At 37.7% G+C, this 22,768-nt stretch overlaps 1 protein-coding gene and 1 long non-coding RNA gene across 3 annotated transcripts in view; both read right to left on the minus strand.

The window, feature by feature from the left end:
• The window catches only part of CSMD1 (CUB and Sushi multiple domains 1), a 2,045,798-nt gene that overhangs the window by 1,946,072 nt on the left and 76,958 nt on the right, over positions 1-22,768 (minus strand). The window lies entirely within an intron of this gene.
• On the minus strand, positions 13,082-16,737 carry LOC141407549 (uncharacterized). The gene is made up of 2 exons (XR_012416999.1): positions 16,265-16,737; positions 13,082-15,954 (listed from the first exon to the last, which is right to left on the minus strand). It is a non-coding gene; the product is annotated as an uncharacterized lncRNA (long non-coding RNA).

Below are 22,768 nucleotides of genomic sequence, written 5' to 3' on the forward strand. Positions count from 1 at the left end.
GAGTTGCTGGGATTACAGGTGCCGCGACCACGCCCAGCTAATTTTTTTGTATTTTTAGTAGAGACGGGGTTTCACTGTGTTAGCCAGGATGGTCTCGATCTCCTGACCTCGTGATCCGCCTGCCTCAGCCTCCCAAAGTGCTGGGATTAGAGGCGTGAGCCACCACGCCCGGCCAGGAATATCTTTAAGGAGTGGTTCGGGTTGTTGTAGACAATGGCTATAACCTCTCATATTCTACATGCTGACAAAATTAAACTATGGGCTAGCTGGTGTTTAATAGATTGCAATTTGTTACTCACTTTTATAAATTCTTAGTGACTAATACAATTCAAAACTCATTATTTGTCATTATGTTAATATCTAATAATATGGTATTATTATACAGTACCTTCAGCCAACACAACTTTTTTTTTTTACATATTACCTAAATACATTCTATCTGCATATTAAAGTATAAAAAATTCCACTCATGAATTGTTACTGCATTGTGTTATTTTAAGAATTCAAGTTATATGTCAATAGATGATAGAGACAGAGACTTAAATAAGTTTTTGTATAATGCTAAGACGAGAAAAGGAATGTAGATTTTGTAGTCTCTACATTACATCGTAAACAACAGCAAGGCACGGCTTTGTTAAATAGGGACATTAGATGCTAGATATAAGTCTAATTTTTATAATATGCTTAGTTTTAAATTATCCCAGGTCACTTTCTTTTAGCTCTGTATTGGAAAAACAGACTTCAGTTTATAAAACAAGAAAATTAAAGAAGATTTGGTTTTATTAGTTGGAAATACTTAGAAATGGATTATTGGTAAAATGAAGCAAATGAATAAGTAAATAAATATTGCCCATATATATGTGTATATTCTCTACCTTCTAATATTTCAGGGAGGAATGCCCAGCATGCATCGCTATACTGCAAATGGAATGATTAAAACGCACACATGAGAGCATCGGGGTGCTTAGATGACTTGCCAGTTTTAGGCCAGAAATAAAATGCTCATTTTGTATTTTTCCAAGACACCTGTCATCTTTGACAGGGTCCATTAGATTTATAATTATTTGTTGTAATTTCTGTGTCACACCTGCCATTTTCCTGCATTCAAGCACGGCAATTCAGGCCGCACAGTGACTGGGTGATGGTCACAGAAAGACCACGTGGGTGTAGAAAGTGTAAGTGAGAGCTGACCAAAATCCAAATGCTTGCCTGCTCACTCCCATTCCAGAAGGACAATAAAACAGGTCTTTATGCCTCTGTTCTTTTAAATCCAAGGGTAAGCATGGCTCACAAATCATACCCTAGTTCCCTGAATGGTTAAGAACAACAGTGTCTGGAATGAAATTTTTTTATGAAAAATTTTTATGAAAATTGTCAAATTATACAGACAGGAAAGTCTGAGAAAAATGAAATGCAATAGGTTTTATTATACAGTCGAAAATCTCTCTGAGTTTCATGTAAATTTAGTTCATTGTTGGAAGCGGAGGGAAGCCAAATGAAAATTGCATAATAAATATGTATATTTTATATAAATTGAAAGTTGTGGCAGGATAGAAATGAGTGTGGTTTATTTGTCTAAGTTTTAACATAACAGCTAGATATATTATTTAGAGTTTAATAAGATTAGATTTAGAGATAATGAATTTTATTCTGAGATTATAATTATAAAATTATTTTTAATATTAGGGTAATCATATCTACTGAAAAATAGAAAAGTGAGTTTTATGCTAAACACAATCGACTCCTTTGGGGACAGCTTGATAATATAAAATTTAGCCCTATCCTGTGACTTAAGTATGATCTGTTACATAAATCTGAAATGGTAATTTGGTTACACACATATCAATAGGCAAATTGAGCTAAAACCTTTCTCTCAACTGCATTTATATGCGTGGGTATATGTCCTATCAGAAGAAACATCATTTGAAGCAAATACTTCAGATAATTTTGGTTTGCGATTGTAAGGTATTGCCATTCATGCATTATAAGCAAAACATAACATTATTGATAACATAAATCTTTACCTTTAAAATTGAAGTGGCATACACCGACAAAGAAGTGAGCCACTCAAAATAAAGATTAAATATATTGAGGAACTATTTGGAAGGATATAAAGATACTTCTCCCAGGAAGTATTTTAGGTAATTGAGAATTCAATATAGATAAGCATATCCATAGTCAATTAAAGAGAAGGAAACCTGACATGTTAGATCTCATTGCCTCACAAAATAAGAAGCAAAAGAGCATATCTATATCCCTCTTTCTTGTCATGGTGATCTGGACACTGAAAGTCAATTTTTTTTCGTTCTAGAAGTTACCTCTGGTTACATAACATAAAGGGTTTCATTTGTAATTTCGCAAAAATATAAGATGACCATGTCTTGAACAACTCGCATTAAAAGGCATATAGTTAAAAATCTCTAATCATATTTCACTGCACCTTTTTCTTGTGGGAAAAGAAAAAGCTAGAACGCAATATAACTTCATCTTCTGAGAGGATACAAGCACAGAATATAGAAGGCCTCACACAGTGTAATAAATAAGCAGGTCTTATAGACGGCTTTTTCTCTGGTGTCAGACATACCCAGGGACAAGTCTTTCCGCTGCCTTGTCCCTAGTCTTTACCCATCCCCAGAGTCTTGTTCACAGTAGGCCGTTAAGAAATAGTTGTTAAATAAATGGGTCTTATTTTTAGTCTAAGTAGGATGTCTGTTGCTTTAATCTATTCTCTTCCCTCTTCCTCAAAATACGACATGTTTTCGCATCTCTTCCTCCATCTCTGGTGGTTGCTTCTGCTTCCTCTGCAGACTCACCTTCCCATGCCTGGCTTTGTATCTTCTTCACACTCTAGTTTTCTTAAGGACATACCTCGCCACACTCAAACCCCAAACTGACAGGGATATGAAGACGCGAGTTGGGTGCCTCTGTCTCCAACCTCCCTTCGAGCTCCACCTGCCAGTGCTACCTCCTTTTGCACTTTGAATCAGCATATGCAACTCATCCACCTCCCATGTCTTCAGGCTCCATGAATAGCTACACCATTTGTCAACTTTCATGGCAGAAATGTTGGAGCCACCCTTGACAAACCTCCTTCCGCACGCCTCTGCACCATATCTATCACCAAGTCCTGGAGATGCAGCCTCCTAAATAACATTCAGTTTATCCAGTCCTCCTACCCTTCCCCTTCACCCTGGCCCAGGCTGTCATCACTTCTGGTCTGCCAGTCTCTGATTTCTACCCAATCCAGATGGTGATGTGCATGCTCCTCCTGGTGCCACCTTTCTGGCCTCTTCTCACTTCCAGCATCTCTGGTTCCAGATTCGTGCCACTAGGCTGTTCATCCAGTTCCTGTACTCGCCCTACTCTGCTGTCAAAGGAGCTTTGCAAATGTTGCTGGGTGCTTAGAAAATCTGCCTCTGTCTTCTACTCACTGAGTAGGATTAACTTATCCTTTCATTTTCAGCTCAGAATCACATTCTCTCAACAGAATTCACTGACTTTTCTATCTAGGCCAAACCATAACACACAAGCTCTCACGGCTCTAATTTCTGTCCTTATGTAATGCACACTTCCTTCAATCGAGCACAGTCACCGTAAGGGCAGGTGCACTGTTGGTTACTTCTCTCCCTTGCATCCTAAGTGCCCAGCACAGTGCCTGCCACATGGCAAGTCTTAACAAATACATTTGAATTAATTAACGATTCACGGTACTACTTGAAAGTAAAGAATACTGATGTTCAACAAATAAAACTATTGTCAAAATGGGATTACACAGAGTTGAAGCAATTCAACTTATTACTGTGGGCAACGGTATACACTCGTCGGTATTACACAGCAATTGTATTTTCAAAGTATCATTTGGGCTAAGAAAAATTTTCTTAAACCAAATGTTAGTAAAATCAACCTCTTTTATTTTGTAGAAACAACTATATTTCAGACTCTTCCTCAAAGGTTATCCTTTTAACCTCTACAAAACAAAAATACATTGTAAGTTTTTGATAATATTTTATTCTGCTTGTGTACTCTGAACACAAAATTTCTGGTATAATGGTATGAGAAGTATAGTAATCTATAGAAGACTATTGCAGTTAGCGTTTCTATACCTGAAAGCGGCTCATTGCCTCTTCCATTATTTGAGTTTTATAGAATTTAACAGTTGAGAATTATTTTGAAACAAAGCTACATCAATTATGTTTTTCATTTTTGTGAGCTTAAAATTACCTCTGTAAGAATTCATATGATCTCCCCACCAAAAAAAGGGAAGGAAAATGTCAGATGTTTCTTTACACTTCCTGACACTTCTATTAGCCCTTCTCCCCATATTATATTTTTAATTTAAAATCCAAATTGCACTATGCATACTAGCGTATTAGCATAGAGCATAGAGGATGCTGAATCATATTAGCATAGAGGATAGTAAGTAAATGATAAGGAGAGGTGCCTTCCTTGGAGGGAAGCAGAATGGCACTTACATATTTTCAAAGGAATAAGGTATACCTGAATGAGTACCATCATGATGATGACATATATACACACTTCCCACCAACCAAAAGGACACTTCCATTTTCTCTAAATACATTAAAAAGATTGTCAGTCACGTATTGATCTTCACAACCAGAGGTCAAATACCAAAGCCATAATGTCAACTTCGAACATCATTTAAGAGGCTGTAAAGAAATGCCACTATGATGCAAACATACTATGGCTTTGGCTAGATGGACCTATATTAAATATATATGCATATATTTGTTGATTTTCATCTTTTCCTCCAAATAACTACATATCAATGAAGTTTGTTAAAAAGAAAAATGCCTGTCAACATAGCTTTTTGGGAGGCCAAGGTGGAAGGATCACTTGAAGCCAAGAGTTTGAAACACACCAGGGCAACTTAGCAAGACTCCATCCATTAAAAAAACAAAAAATCTGACTCTTATCTATTTAAAAAAAAAAATTCAGGCATGATGGCACATGCCTCTAGTCCCAGATACTCAGGAGACTGAGGCAGAAGGATTGATTGAGCCCAGGAGTTGAAGACTGCAGTGAGCCATGATTGTGCCACTTGGCAACAGAACGAGACCCCATCTCGAAAGAGGAAAAAAAAAAAAAAAACAAGAAAAGTACTCTATGATCTTTTCAGGAATAAATGAAAAATGTGTAATGTGGTTTCCAAAGCAAATGGCAACTTTACATCAAATTTTACGTGAAACATTTAAGACGTTTCCTTCTTAGAATTAATAAATGTTATCATGCTTTGGCTAATAACATCCTTTGACCATTGTAATATTTTGATTATCTCTTTAACTTTTTATAACCTTTATGACATATACTTTAATCATTTACTTTTGAATAGGTGACATATGCACACGATACAAAATTCTGCATATATCGAAATATATAAATGGAAAGTGTGTCTCCCTCTGACCTCTGTAGCTTATCTGCCCAGGCAGTAAACACCGTTATCAGGTTCCTGTGTATCCTCTTGTCAAAATACACATATATACGCATATTTTTATTATCATGTGTGCTTTATTTTTCTATACATACAGATGTATTGCATGTATATTTTTACACAAGCAACATGCAACCATAAACTTATTTAGCACATTTCATTTTATATGTAATAATAAACTTTGAATACTGTTATGTATTAGATATATGGAGCTATACGGTGTTCCACTGATATGAAGTTACCTTTGCTCTATCACTGGACACATATTTAATCTTTAACTATTTTTTATTATACACATATCTGCAAGCAGTATGCATAAACACACAATCTGAAAACGCAAAGGACATAGAATTCAATTTCTGATGTCACTATTGGGCCTTTAACAAGTCATACAAGAACTTCCAGCTATAAGTCTGAATTATAGAAAAATACTGCACATTTTATAACAACCCAGTATTGCTGCCCATACAGAGATAAAGAGAAAGAATAAAGTAGACTCAGAGAGGCAGAGGCTGAAAGAGAAAAACGCATCTGGATATCTCAGTAATTGCATTAGCTTGAATACAGAAAATAATCATTTTATTCATATATATTTCTATGAAACATAGAATTGAAATGAACTCTTAGTTAAGGTTTGGCAGTTGTATGAAAATTTCAAAATCAAGTGTCCTCTAGTGGCATTTAGTGATTGTAATGATCATTCAGAAATTATTACAAATTAGAGAAAATTAAAATACAAATCTAGGTTGTGAACTAGGGCAAACAAACAAAATCTCTTTTACCGAGAAGAATACTAAATGGTATCTTAATTTCAGAGACAATTATCACGTCAAAATCTGACCCACTTAAACAAAATGTCAATAGTGAATTATCCTACTAAAAACAAAAACAAACAAAAACTATCAAAAAATCCCAGGTTAATCTCTTATAGAAATGCCATTATATATATTTGTGCTTATATTATCATGGGAAGTTAATGCCACATGAAGTTAGTATATAAAACTTCCATAGCCATGCAGGTGGTAGTTTGATAGCATCTATAAGTAGCTTTAATATATATACCTATATATGCACACACTTTAAAAAATATATACATATTTTATATATACACATATGTATATATAAAAGATATGTACTTATATAAAGATAGTTATATATAGTTTAGTATACATATATTTTTGAATATATGAAAGCATGTAATCTGAAACTAAAGAGTCAAAATTATAAATTTTGGTTTTTTATAATATGCCAAAAATAATTTTAATTTCAATGTTAACACAGTGGCTAACACATTAGGAATGATAGTTTGCAAGAGAAAGAAGCAAAAAAAGATAAAAATGCAATCAAAGTACTATATAACATTTTCAGTCATTTATTGATGTTAATTAACCACAGATAACTAAGGAAGCTATAAAAGGAAACTATAATGGAAGCAGAACAGCCAGCAAAAGCGAAAAAAGAAAACTGTAGATGCAGTAATTTCTGTCATTCACAACTTTCCATAATTATCTGCTCTGTAAAGCCGCTGCCATAATTTGAAAAGCCTCCCTCCTGAACAAATGGGCAGACATAAGCAAAGCCTCCACTAAGGCCCAAGAAGGTAGACATTTCGATTGCTCCAGACCTGCTCAGATTTTAATGCAATCTTCCCACCGGCACATTCCTGACTGAGTTTAAAAACAGTGCCTCTCTCTGACCAAGCCTGCTCTGCAGCCAGACTTAGCGTGTTGTCTTCATTCCCTGGAGTGAATTACAGCTGACCTTTCTGATTTCCACTTAGCAATTGCTTTATGGATAAAATTACCATCTTTGATAAGTAACTCTTAAATGTACCCCTGTGGTTTTAATTCAGGAAGCTTCAAGTCTTTAAAACGATGTCCAAGCACTCAAGTGACTTTTTTTTACCCTTGAGAATGATACCTTGCTAAGGCATACACCAATTGTACAAATGTACATCTGTAATGTTTTATAAACTATGTTGTTTAAAATTGCAAAAAACACTGAAATCGAAGATATATTTAGCAGCATGTAGTCTATCTGGTGGCAATTTAAAATACCTGTAAATGTCAACTTGTTACATGATAAAACATTATGAAGTAAACTTGGATTAAAAACTCCTTTCTTTGAAGCAAGTTATTCAGGACTAAATGTTTATACCAAAGGTTCTAAAAAGGTCCTGTAATTCTAAAGAGCAATGCAGATGAAGCAGCCAGAGCTCCACAATGGAAAGGTGAGAGGAGAAGGAATTGGAGCCCTCTTGGCAGCAGAACCTGGTGTTAGCCTGGTTCTTCTAACTCAAACGGCCAAGAAGCACTTCCCATCCCTTGATTTAACCACATCAGTGCCATGGATGCCTTCAATGCCGATAATAAATTTGTTAACATTGAAGATTGCATTTCCTTGAGCCTATTAAGGAATTTGCTATTATAATTTAAATAAATCTCAGAAAGAGTAAAATCATATGACTTCATTTTGTATTTTTTTTTTAAATACTTTTTTGGAGGACTGGCATTAGTGTAAGATTTGAGAAAGGACTTCCCATGGAAAAGAACCAGGATAGGATAGGCTCAAATTCCAATGTATGTTAGAATCATTTCTGGAGCCAGAGGAAATGAGGGCAAGTGTTGGACCTTCTTCAAATCTCTGAACTCTGGTCATAACATGACAATTAACCATCACCTAAAATTAGGTATTATAGCAAGCTCCAATTCCTGATATTTCTTAACTGTGGATTTTAGAAACAATGAAAATACAGTAAATGTATTTCCCATTAAAAATCAATAATTTATTACATCTATGAGTATTTATGCCTACAGCATGCAAATGGTTGGGTTTCAAATTTCTCTTTCACAGTAGTCAGGCAAAAACAAATAACTTGTATCTTACAAATAAAGTTAGCTGATTATTTCAAGAGGTAAGAGACATGCTCAAAGTCAAACATCTGGTAGGGCTCAACTGTCCTGACTCAGAGCCTAGTACCCTTTCTAGGTCCCACACTGCCCTCTCTGTGGACCCATGGAGCCAGGTAGTGAATATCATTAAACACATATGTGAGTGAGCCATGGGGTGCCCAACTATCTAAGTCAACCAGAAGTTCAAGAGTGTTGTGAGTCTGTCGTCATTAAGTGCTGGGGAAGACTAAAATGGAGGCAAGTAACATCGGTAAATGTATCTTAAAGCAAAATTTAAAAAAAAGAAAAAAAAAAACCTTTAATATGTAAAAACTTTGGCAGTTATTTTAGATAGTTACAGTAATGTGAAACAGAAAGGTTGGCATGATGATCTATATCACCAATGATCTGTAAATCACTACCTTTCGGGACTGGATTCGTTTATTTCCCAATGGAAAAGAGCCTGCAAGCACTTCTTAGAATACTGTCCAGGGCCTCTTTGGGACAAGGAACCATGCCGTCGCTTCAACCAACATAGTACAATTTGCAAAGGTATTACTCACTCTAAGGTAGTGTGAGAGTAGAAATTAAAAATAGCTGGGACCTTTTGAAGCTCTCAAACATTTCTCTGCCAGCATAGGCTCGTTCCCTGTGGTGTATTTTTAGTGCTCTCTATACTCAGCTTTTAAATGTCATAAGGAATGAAATCCTGGGAGTACTATTCGAACACATCTCGGAAAAAAAAGTTATATTTGATATCTCATCTGTGATTTTGATTCAGGGATTATCTCTCCTCCAAGTAACATATTATCCAACTATTTTCAGTCATTTGCTGAAGTTTAGGGTGCACAGAGTCTAATGGATAACCCACTGTGTCAAATAATATCATAAAGGCTATCATTTCTTCTCATTAGACGCTTAGCTTTATTATATACACACACACGGTGTATATTTATATATTTATAATATATATATATGTACACATAGTGAAAGACTCACTTTCTGCTTTAGACATTCTAAAACAGGATACACATTATTTCCATCTATACCCTATCATCCCTCTCTAAAGAAAAAAAAAATCTTACTATCTTTAAAATTATTATTCTCACTTCTAATTCCCTTTCTCAGAGCCACTCTTTCCTTCGACCAGTCCCAGTCTCCCAAACCCCATTCATTCTTCCTGCCTTTAAATACTTCCGGCAAAACAGCTTTTGGCAGGAAGTCTGATCGGAGAAATTAAAATAAATAGTATATTTAAAAAAATATACTGTAAGAAACTTTCAGGCCCTCTCACCTCTGGAGCTGACCAATAATCAAATTATCCTGGTAGGATATATGGTAGGTTTCTAGATGCTACCTGCACTCTTCGTTCAAAAGGAATTTTACTCTGGGAACAGTTGAGTCTAGAAAATAACTCTTTCACTGCCGGGCGCGGTGGCTCACGCCTGTAATCCTGGCACTTTGGGAGGCTAATCACAGGGTCAGGAGATCGAGACCATCCTGGCTAACACGGTGAAACCCCGTCTCTACTAAAAATACAAAAAATTAGCCGGGCGTGGTGGCGACGCCTGTAGTCCCAGCTACTCTGGAGGCTGAGGCAGGAGAATGGCGGGAACCCGGGGGGCGGAGCTTGCAGTGAGCCAAGATGGCGCCACTCACTCCAGCCTGGGCGACAGAGCGAGACTCTGTCAATAAATAAACAAATAAATAAATAATAACCCTTTCAGTAGCAGAAGAAACTATTTGCTGCCTAAGTTCTGAAGATGGCACTTCCTCAACTCTTTTCAAAGTAAATGTTAGCAAAACAAATACATTATTCAAGTAACACTCTTTATATGTTTTATTAAGTATTATTTTCATTTAAAACACATTCTTGACTCTTATGTTATTGTGGGTAAAGCACTGAGGACTCAAAGGGATGAATAGAGGTGGTCTGGCCCCAGCAACTTAAAGGACCAAGGACTGTGTTCATTAAGTTTTTTTGTAGCAAAGGAATACGTCCTCTTACATGATTTCACATACTTTACTTTTTCATTTTTTCTTCCAAATATTTTAAATAAGTTTGTCTTTTCAATGAAGCTATTACATTTTGAGGGGTTTTTTTTTGTTTTTTTGTTTTTTTTTTCACTCTGTCGACCAGGTTGGAGTGCAGTGGCACAATCTTGGCTTACCACAACCTCCACCTCCTGGGTTCAAGCAATTCTCCTGCCTCAGTCTCCTGAGTAGCTGGGACTACAGGCGTGTGCCACCATGCCCGGCTAATTTTTGTAATTTTTTTAGTAGAGACAGGGTTTCACCATGCTGACCAGGTTGGTCTTGAACTCTTGACCTTGTGATCGTCCCACCTCGGCCTCCCATAGTGCTGGGATTACAGGCGTGAGCCGCTGTGCCTAGCCTTGAGTTTCTTTTTTGAAAGTACCTTTAGTTTCACAATGTGAGTAAATGTGGAAATTGACTATATTAGTAGGTATTTTCCTATTAGTCTTTCCTAAATGACTTGCCTACTAAATATAGTACAATTGTACTTATTCAAGACTTAATTCATCTATATGTCTTAAAGTGCCATCATAATGTTTGCATTTAACATAGTGTGAGAGAATGTTCCATTTTTTGTTTGGTATGTAACAAGCCACAGTTAAGATAATTGCTGCTTTCTGTGTGTGCAAGAGTTAGAGAATAAAGATGAAATATTCTTACTTAAATCACTTTCCCTGTTCCTCTATTTTTTCCACAACTTTTACTCTTTTTGAAATCTTCCTAGTGAAAAGCTACTTCTCTACTTTAAGAATAAATTATTCCCTATTTTGTGATGTACCCTCTACATTGATTTCTACTGTAAAACCCAAAAAGAACTCTCCCACTATTAACCTTCAAACAAAATGGCTAAAAGCGTGGACTCCTAAATGAGAAGGTCCTCTGTTAAAATCCCTCAAGTATGAATTACTGCAAATAGGACATTGGGCAAATTACATAAATATTCTAAACCTAGGCATCTTTACCTGTAAAATAAATATAAAAATCCTAACCTCGTAACACTCTTACTAGAATTAAATGGAAAAATTTTTTTAAATTATTTTTGGTTTTTGTTTTTTGTTGATTTTTTGTTGTTGTTGTTTATTTGGTTTTTGAGACAGGGTTTCACTGCTACCAAGCTGAAGTGCAGTGGCAAAAACATGACTCACTGCAGCCTCAATTTTCCAGGCTCTAATGATCTTCCTAGTCAACCACTAGAGTAGCTGGGACCACGGGCACATGCCAGTATCCCCGGCTATTTTTTTTTTTCATTGTTTTGTAGAGAGGGGGTCTTGCTTTGTTGCCCAGGCTGGTCTGAAACCCCTGGACTCAAGCAATCCTCTTTCCTCAGCCTCCCAAAGACATGAGCCATCTCACATGAGCCATCTCAGACAGGAGCCATCTTACTTTGGCCATTGTTTATTAATTATATCCTGCAGTCATAACAAATAATTGCTTTAAGTGAGTTAAAATCATTTGGTAGAAAATAAAAGTAAGGTCATGACTCAGATATAGGCATAGATAGTCTAATACACAAGGACTAGAATACCATCTGGGAACTATTACATTTAAAGTAATTACTTTACTTCTGTGGAACGTATAATAGTTTTCTATTGCTTAATTTGAGGTGTTTTTGTTTCTCTGTGGAATTCTTCTCTGTCCTTCACTTTTGCAATATAATTTTGCTGGGTACAGAATTCTAGGTAGTTGTATTTTTCCTTTTAAAACTTTAAATATTTTGCTCCATTCTCTTCTTGTTTGCATAGTTTCTGATAAGAAATTTGCTGTAGTGTTTATACTTGCTCTTCTGTAGGTAAAGTATTCCTCCTGACTTCTTTCAAGGTTTCCTTTGTCTCTGGTTTTGTGAAGTATGAATATGATATAGGTAGGTGTAGATATTTTGGGATTTCTAATTCTTGATGTTCTCTGAGCTTCTTGGTTCTGTAGTTTAGTGTCTATCATTAATTTTGGAAAGCTCCCAGTATATTCCTCAAATCTATATGTTTCTCTGCTCTCCTTTTCTTCTTTTTGTACTCCAATCAATTTTATGGTATGCCTTTTGAAACCGTTCCATAGTTCTTGGATGTCCTGGTTTTTTTCTTTGTTTTGTGTTTCTTTTCTTTTTCTTTTCATTTCACTGTGGGGAGTTTTTATTCAACAACAGTCAACCTCCTTGAGTCTTTTCTAGGCTGTATTCAGTCTAGCTATGAGTCCATCAGAGTCTTTTCTAGGCTGTATTCAGTCTAGCAATGAGTCCATCAGAGGTATTCTTCATTTCTGTCATTTTTTTTTCATTTCTAGTAATTCCTTTTGATGCTTTCTTAGAGTTTTCATGTTTCTGCTTGCATAGCTTATCTGCTCTTACATGTTGTCTACTTTTTCCATTAGCACTATAAGCATACTAATCATTATCATCTAAAATATCTGGTAAATCATAATTGTTCTAAATTCCCTGACTGGCAATGTCAACATATCTCTCAAATCTCAGTCATTCCACTGCATTGCCTCTTCTGAATGTATTTTTCTTGCCTTTAGCATGCCCCCTGCTTTTTTTGTTTTGTTTTGTTTTCGGTAAAAGGCTGACATGTATTGGTTAATAAAAAATGAGATAAACAGGACTTGAGCATGAAGATTTGTGTTAATAGGACTAGGAGTTGGGCTATGTTTACTGCTTGCTGTAGCTATAGGTGTCAGAGGGTTTGATTTTCTTTTTAGGGAAGACTCTGCCTTGCAGGGCATTCTGCTGTAATCCACTCTTATAATGCAGGAGGCCTGTTGCTGTGGTACTGAGGGATGGAAGAGTGTTTTAAAAACCTTCCTACTAGCTGTGAGTCTTTTAGGGATCCTGTGTTTCGAGGCTATGATGTTTCTGAAAATTTTCCCAACAAAATAGTTCCTTTTTCCTCCTTGCCTTCTACTACTTTCCCACTTACAGCATTCCCATTTGATTTCCTTGAAGCCGTGACACCTACTGAGTATGAATTTTCCACTAGCAAGACAGGAAGGCTAAAGGGATCCGTCTGACATGGAAGTAACACCCTTCCCTCATAACCTTCTAGCAGAGATTTTTCCCTAAAGAGAAAGCCTTTGTGATGTAGAAGGATCTAGGATACTTCATAATGGCCATTTTTCCTTGACCTGCCAGAGGTAAGAAGGGATATTCCTGGAATTTTCACAGTGAGCACTTGGTGGGGTTCCTAGAAGTAAAGACAATGAGTGTAGGGGCCTCCTAAGACTGCACTCCCCCCGCCCCGATTTTCTCCCTCTCACACCACTGCCTCCAGCAGGTCATGAAAGGGACCATTTAAGTGATCCCACCTGTACATGGCTCCTATGGCCTCTGATCTATGTACACTTGTCTTGGTTGTGACTCTGTGGACCCACCTGTCCTTCATTTTCAGGTGGCAGTTTAACCTGAAACCTCAGTTCTCTGATGGGTTCAGAGAAGTCATTGATTTTGGCTTTGCCCAGCTTTTTCTTGTTATGAGGATGGGAATGAGCCCTTTACATGACCAGCTGAAACTGAAGTCTCATGGATGATTTTACCATATTATTTATCTTTTCTAAACTTTATCGATGATTGAAATGTTTCAGCATATACGAATAACTAATAGCACCTCAGATTTTAACTCCCACTTTCTGTAACTCATAAAATCAGATGTTACTTAGGATCGAACCTTAATTACAGTATGGTCTAAATTTTTATATCAGTTGTAATGTTATGTTGCAGAACATATATTTCAAATTGTGTTTCATTATACACACACACACTTGTTATATTGGACTAAATTATTATTCATCTTGGGAAATGTGACTATTTACACTTCCATTGTATTATCTCATCACAGTGAACAGTCAACACATATATCTTGATTTATACAATGTTCTAAGGTTTTTCCGTCAATGTTAATGTACCTTAGTCAAGTTTGGTTGTTATAAGAAAATACTATAAACTGTATTGCTTATAGACAATAGAAATTTATTTTTAACATTCTGGAGGCTGAGAAGTCCAGGATCAAGTTATTAGCAGACCTGTCGCCTGATGCAGGCTCTTGCCTGGTTTCTAGAAGGCATCTTCTCTCTGTGTTTCCCCATGGTAAAAAGGACAAGGAATCTCTGAAGTTTTTTTTATAAAGACACTAATTCCATTCATGAAGGCTCCCTCCTCATGACCTAATCACTTCCCAAAGTCTCCTCCTCCAAATTTTACCATTTGGGGGATTAGATTTTAACATATTAATTTTGGAGGAGGCACAAACCTTCAGTCCATAGAAATGTGTTTTAAGATATTCTGTGAAAGTGTTAAAAATTAATAAAGCAGATAATTATATATTGTGTTACCCCAACAAGGACCTTATAAGGTGGGAAAATATAGTCATCCAGTTGAAAAATGTCATCAAATAGTCATCAAACTGATATGGTTTGGCTGTGTCCCCACCCAAGTCTCATCTTGAATTCCCATGTGTTGTGAGAGGGACCCAGTGGGAGGTAACTGAATCATGGGGTCAGATCTCTCCCATGCTGTTCTCATGTAGTGAATAAGCCTCAGGAGACCTGATGGTTCCATTAGGGGGAATTTCCCTGCACAAACTCTCTTTGCCTGCTGCCATCCATGTAAGACGTGACTTGCTGCTTCCTCCTCGCCTTCCACCATGATTGTGAGGCCTCCCCGGCCATGTGAAACTGTAAGAGGTTTAATCTCTTTCTTTTGTAAATTCCCCAGTCTTGGGTATGTCTTTATCAACAGTGTGAAAATGGACTAATACCAATGCACATTAAAGATTTTTGCTTTTCAAATTTTGTCTGCTCCATCAGTTTCAAATGACCTTTGTCCACCAGTCATAATTTCTGTCTATACATACTGGATAAAGTGGTTCATCAGGTGCTGAAAGAATAACTTAACCAATATGCAGATGAAAGACAATTATTTTTGAAAATCACTGGGGAACATTCTGTTGGTCTTTCTCCAGATTTGTTAGGTAATTCCCTTGGCCTCTGACACAGCATATTTATCCAGGTCCCATGAATACACTTTTCCAATATGATGTGATTAAGGTGTAGGCCTATACCTCAATGTCGTTAACATTGCTTAACAATTTTCCTTAATCCCAAGTCAGGGCCAAACTTTACTGGTAATACCTGCCCCTACCTGCATCCAGGGATCTCAGAACCCTCCTGACAGAAGCATTTTGACTTCCTGTGAGGAAATGTTCATATAATTTACACGCTAAATAACTCCTTGGAAGTCTGCATAAATAGGCTGATAAAAGTTTTTATAACCACCCAGAAACTGAAGCAACTCTAGCAAGGGGCTGGTAAACCACATGTTGGTTTCTCCTTGGGTTTCCAATAAAGAGGCCACCAGCTGAATTCACTTTGGGCTTGGAGTTGCTCATTAAACCTCTGGGTGTTTCCCCATTTCTCTCCAAGTAAATTTGACAATACCTCTCTGAGGCTTACGAAAAGCTCATCAGAAAAATTACTAGACAAGTATCTTGTGGCAACATATTTTACCTTGTACTATGTTAAGCCCTACCCAGAAAGTTCAGTTTAATAATGTCTCCACAAGAAGTATGTCCTCTTTTGTCTTTCTTCTGTAACCTTTCTTTTTTTTTTTTTTTGAGACGGAGTCTCGCTGTGTCTCCCAGGCTGGAGTGCAGTGGTGTGATCTCGGCTCACTGCAAGCTCCGCCTCCCGGGTTCCCGCCATTCTCCTGCCTCAGCCTCCAGAGTAGCTGGGACTACAGGCGCCCGCCACCACGCCCGGCTAGTTTTTTGTATTTTTAGTAGAGACGGGGTTTCACCGTGTTAGCCAGGATAGTCTCGATCTCCTGACCTCGTGATCCACCCGCCTCGGCCTCCCAAAGTGCTGGGATTACAGGCTTGAGCCACCGCGCCCGGCCTTCTGTAACCTTTCTTATAGGAAAAAAAGAAGAAAAAGAAAAAAAACCTAAATCCCTGTTCTTTCCAATTTCAGATCCTGTACTTTTCTAGTACTCAACATAGCTTCAAAAAAGAAAAAAAAAAAAAAAAAAAAAGACAACGTGTAAAATTAGAAAAGTCCTCTTACTGAGTGAGGTGGAGACCTGCTTCCAGAGCGAACACTGACATCATTGGCAAGAACATGCGAAGACAGTAGATTGTACTAAAATCACGTGGAAAGAATCAGAATCTAATAAAAGAAGAGGGAAGAATTACTTACATTAAGAAATCATTTTCTGCTTTTTTTTTTTTTTCTTTTTTAACAGGAAAACTTACTGTGGGGTTGTAGTATAGATCAATGTCGTTGTACAAAGGCTGGACAAGGATTGAAGATAAGAACAGGAGGCGAGCCTTTCTGGAAAACTCTTTCCATACAAGGGGCTGGAGCCTTCATGCCAGAGGCCCCATAGCTCCTCTCAATCCTGCCTTTAGTGACTTCACTGGGGTGGTCTGAAATGAACACTCTCCAAAGCCTGCCTTCCTATTTTAGCTCAAGTTTTCTTTGCTTCCTTTGTAAATACCTATGACATGTAGGTCAGGAACCAAAGAGTTTAGTACTTTTATTTATTTATGTTTTTGGTCTAAGGGAAACAGGATAACCACCAATGTCTTTCTATTAGTTTGAAATTTTGGAGGCCAAATGACATAAAATCACATAAAGCACCAGCAATTTTTTTTTTTTTTTTTTTTTTGCGAGCGGGGTGTGGGGGCATCGAGGGAACAGAGTCTTGCTCTGTCACCTAGACTGGAGTGAAGTGGAGCAACCTTGGCTCACTGCAACCTCCACCTCCTGGGTTCAAGTAATTCTCCTGCCTCAGCTTCCCAAGTAGCTGGGACTACAGGTACCCGCCACTACACCCAGCTATTTTTTTTTTTTGTATTTTTAGTAGAGATGAGGTTTCACCATGTTGGCCAGCCTGGTCTCAAACTCCTGATCTCAAGTGATCCACCTGCCTCGGCCTCCCAAAGTGCTGGGATTACAGGCATGAACCACCATACCTGGCCAGCACCAGCTGCTTTAAAATAGTCGTGAGGGATCACAAAGCAAAGCAGAGTCCACCACTCAGGACAGGCACGGGGGCATCTTGTAAAGATTAGGTTGGTGCAAACCTAGTAGCATTGCTGTGAGGTACATCCCAAACTCCCTCAGGCAATACAAGTTGTTTCTCTTTCTTTCATGCCACAGTTTTGTGGATTCCATTGCTGTCCTTGTCACATGGTGTTATAATTACTTTCAGTAATTATTTACAGCCTCACCTCTGTTCCTTGAAATGCTTCTGGGGGTGGGACTATTGCTTTCTCGATTGTTTTCCTAATTCCTAGTAAAGTGCTTGGACAGACACTCAGTGAATATTTCTTCACTGAATGCTATTAATGACCCATTGTCCATTAGCATGAAATAGAGAATGAAAGCTACCCCCATATGTCTTATTTTAAACAGAAGCCCTGCCCTCAAAGAGCTCTACAGGGGAATGCCACCAACATATGCATCCACAGCTCATTTAATAACGCTCCCATCCATATGTTTTGCAGTATTTGTTGCTGGGCCAAGACTGAGTCCTGTGTCAACCAGATGTACTTTGCAGATTAGAGTTCCATCTTCATGCTTTTCCTGACTGCAATTAATCTTAGGAAGAACCATTGAGAAATCTGGAAGCAAGGGAGTTGTCCATGTGTTACCAGAATTAGGGAGTCACTGCCAAATTGCATGCCAACCTTCCCACCAGACTCTTTGGGACTTCATAACCAGAAGAGCTTCTCCAGCCAGCAGCTGTTAAGGGATATTATTGTTTGGATAGAACTCGATTACTGTGCATTCTTCTTAATTAATGCGATTACCAAAGGAATCTATACAAAATAGCGTTCTAATTAATTGTAGCCAATTAAGATTTTAAACTATACATTCCGTGATTATTTCACATATAAGGTGTGATGCTGCCGTTTCTTAAAGATATTTCCTGAAGAAACAAATCTTAGTCCACTACCTAAATTACTCAGAGAGGAAGTTTTAAGTGTATGGATGATTGATTTGAGTTGAGCTCCGTACCTAGTTTCTTTCTGAAAAGTACATAGAAAGTTAAAGAACCACAAGTGCGGAGTCGCGAGTCTCTATGATATGACAGCTGCAATCATTTCTGTTACAAAGCCGTGGAATGATGCGGGTGAGTGTGCAGAGGAAAGAGAAGCATTTCACTTTAAAAAATTGGAAGATAGAAACGTGATGGTCGCCTTTAACTTCTGCAAGTTTTGTAGCAGATCCTCTGTTTGGACACTAATCCATAAAAATGAACTCAGAAAAGGAGATAAGAAATAAACACGAGACATTTTCATACTCAAGACAGTCATGTGTTTTCTCAGCTTATGTCACTGCCTGCATGAGTTCACACATAACCACAATGTAAGGCAAGGCTGTGGCAGAGGCCTGTAGACATCAGGGAGTTGCACCCACTGCTGTTTCACATTCACCTCCTGAACTCACAAGACAGACATGGGGGTATTCCCAAGTCACAGAAAACAGGAAAAGAACATTTATCCAAAGAAAATGATGATGATGATATACTTTTGGTTTCATGTCAAATTACCGGGCAATAGCTATTGTATTTAATTCAATTCATATTAGACCTGAGAAACTGCATGTGTGGGGAGAATACAAATTTAATTAAATACATTCGTTTTCTCAGATGTAATATGGTCAGGCCGAGTCAAGTCTTACCAACTCTGGTTGCAGAACGAAGAAAATGGAATTCACATGCTCATGATTATATGTAAGAGAAATGCATATAAACACATACATATACCTGTGTATTTATATGTAATATCTATATAAAATATGTATAAAAAACAAAAATCTAACACAAATATTCCAATTCATAGGCATAACACCCCTTCCAAAAGCAGACTTTCCTATGTAGATTTATTGCGATGGTAAAAAGCTATCTGTTGCTAAAATAGATTACATATAGTCGGACAATCATAGATTCTGATCTGTATTTTAGAAAATAAATTGTTTACACTGTGTTGTCAAATATAGATCGAAAACTACATATCTGCGTGCAATCTTCCTTTCCTCAGACCCAACATATGTTTATTTTTCTTGGGTTTCCATGCAAAAAGCAGGCCTGGCAGGAGCATGGCTCTGAGGTGTCATGGACTTGTGTCTCCAGTAGAGGGCAGGAGCAGGAACGGCGTGGGGGCTGTTGTATCCAACTGAACTCTGGCCTAGCAGTTCCCAACCTTCCCACCTAGACCTCAGAGGTGGGAACGTTAACGCCCGGCGGCAGTGGATTTCAGGAGAGCATCACGCCCTAAACATTATGTCCGGGTTTGGAGACAGACATCCATTTGGATTTTCCTGGCGGGGACTCAAACTTTTAGCAGAGACACTTGATGCATAGAATACTTGGCATCTTGGCCACACGGAGACCCATCTGTCACAATGGCATCCTGCCTATTTCAAAGTTGCTTAGATCTTTTCAGCAAGCCATAGGTGCCAGGCAGGAGTGGCTCTTCAAGGGGAGTGGGTATAAAACTGCCAGTGTCATCTCTTCCACAGGAACATCTTCTCTTCCGCCAGTCCCCATCCCTGGTCCAGCTTGCAAGAGCTACACCTGTTGCCCCTCGTTCATAGAATACACTAGATTTGCCCTGGAAAGGCAAAGCCAGCACTTCAAATTATGTTCATATGCCAAAAAGACAGGTGGTGCTTCAGCAGGCGTCTGATGAAGTCAGGAAGATAACTCAGGGCATAAAAATGTTTTTATAAAAGAAAGTAGAGTCCTCTCCATGGGAGAGTTTTGAGGCGGCTCCATAGATGACCACAATTATAAAACTAAATAGAATTTTAGCACATTAGGATTACAAGAACATGGGGTAATATCACATCAAGCACTTGTTCTTAACATCAGCAGATATTGTTGACAATGTTTATGGGCAACTTTTAAATATGGCAAAACTCTTTGAAAAAAGTATTATGGTTATAGATTCGGAGTTCATGGGAACACATATATACATGTAAATATGGCTTTCATTTACATTAAATCAATTGTCAAGGAAGATGATTGCTTTCAACTTGCAAAGTATGTTTTCTTTCTTCCTCATTGAAATATGAAAACTAAATGCAGTTGTTTAGAATGAGAAAATGCACGTGATACTAAGATACTGCCCTGCTCAATAAATGTAAGTTGAAAATACCAGATCATCCTACTTGGGGAAACTCTGTAGTAATAACCTCCAATAAAAATACTTTACATAAAGAGTCTAGGAATTTTTTTATAGATGATTTTATTTAACCAAGGGTAAGGCACCATAACTATTGTGATATTGCAAAGAATAATAGGTATCAAGGATCATATTTTAACAAAGTGACCGTTAGATGCTAACCTAGGCCTTACTATATTAAAAGTCTATAATGCATTCAACAGAATCCCTAAGAATATTTTACTCTTGCAAGAAATGACAGAAAGATATCCTTTGTCAGCATCACAGTTTTTGACTGGTGATGGATACCAACATTCATGCAAACAGGGTGTGAGACATTTCATTAGGCATCCCCAAGTGTACAGGTTCAATAGGTGTATTAGTTCATTCTTACATTGAAACTGGGTAATTTTTGAAGAAGAGAAATTTATTGGCTCACGGTTTTGTAGGCTATCTATAGGAAGCATGGCTGCGAGGCCTCAGTAAACTTACAATCATGATGGAAGGCGAAGGGGAAGCTGGCATGTCCTACTTGGCTGGACCAGGAGAAAGAGAGAGTGAAGGGAGAGGTGCTACACACTTTAAAATAAGCAGATCTCCTGTGATCTCTATCATGAGACAGCAGTAGGGGGATGGTGCTAAACCATTAGAAAGCAATCACCTCCCACCAGGCCCCACCTCCAACACCAGGGATTACAATTAATCCCAGCACTTTGGGAGGCCAAGGCAGACAGATCACAAGGTCAGGAAATTGAGACCATCCTGGCTAACACGGTGAAACCCTGTCTCTACCAAAAATACAAAAAATTAGCTGGGCGTGGTGGCGGGCTCCTGTAGTCCCAGCTACTTGGGAAGCTGAGGCAGAAGAATCACTTGAAACTGGGAAGCGGAGCTTGCAGTGAGCCGAGATCGCACCACTGCACTCCAGTCTGGGCAACAGAGTGAGACTCTGTCTCAAAAATAAATAAATTAATTAAATAATTAAATTAAATACAACATAAGATTTGAAGGGGGACATAGACACAAACCATATCAGTAGGAACCCTAGAATGTGACTATCCACAAAACAAGGGTGCCAAGTTCACAATCAGTAACAATAAAAGCCAAATGTGAAAAGTGTTGCAAGACAGGACAAGAGTGTGGCAGTTGTTCAGATAGAGGAGGAGATTTCCAAAGACTGTCACATTTGAGATGGGCCTGGAAGGCTAGGTATAATTCAGAACAGGTCACTGCTCTTAAGGCATGTACAGTCAGAAGTTGATACAGAAAATATACTAAGATCTATTTAGTAGAGTGAGTATTGTTACTGTGTGTGATAACAAAGTATCACTTTGATAACAAAGTATGTCATTCTGAAATGATAGAAAAATCACTTGTAAAATAATACTGGACTTTGTGATGTTTAAAGTCTTATTACTCTGATTTTAAGTAAGTTACCACTACTTTAAAAAAATGAAAACATTTATTCTATTACAAAACTGCCCCCTGAAAAATTCTTCCTTAGAAGGAAATCCTGTGTTGGTGTTGGTGACTCCTGAGTTGAAATCCTTACGAAGGGGATGATGCTGATTGAGGGCTCAAGGACATCACTCATGGCCCCCTCCATGCATGAAACGTATGGGCTTTCTGAGAGAGACTTATTTTTGTATGTATGAGCTTCAGAAATCACGGAGTGTATTATCTTTTCTCTCTTTTCTTTTTGCTGGAAATCTCAGAGTGAAAGGTAGGTGTTGCTCCCAGATTCAGATCTTTGTGCTGATTCTTGCACGATATCCTCCTCTTCTCCTTTTGTATATCCACCTTGACTTCATTACCCATTTTCTAACTTACTGTACAATGTGTATGTCTGCTCCAATATTTATTAGAAAAAGGACGGGAATATAAACGTTAAAAAAAAAAAAAAAAAAGCCAATTTCCAATGTCTAGACAAGCACTGTGAAGTTGTGCTTTAAAAAGACACAAAGGTGAAAAGCGATAGCTGAATCAGGTTACTTCAGACTGATAAACATTTTCTTTCTTTACCCAATCTCACTGTTTCAGTGAAATAAACTTATTATTTGAATAATATATTTTTCATAATTTCACCAAGAACTTTCCACTAATTAATTTCCAGAAAGGAAAAGGAAAGGAAAAGGAAAAGGAAAAGGAAAGGAAAAGAAAAAGGAAAGGAAAGGAAAAGGAAAGGAACGAAAAGGAAAGGAAAGGAAAGGAAAGGAAAGGAAAGGAAACGAAAGGAA

Source organism: Macaca fascicularis, chromosome 8, assembly GCF_037993035.2.
Source record: "Macaca fascicularis isolate 582-1 chromosome 8, T2T-MFA8v1.1".
NCBI lineage: Eukaryota > Metazoa > Chordata > Mammalia > Primates > Cercopithecidae > Macaca > Macaca fascicularis.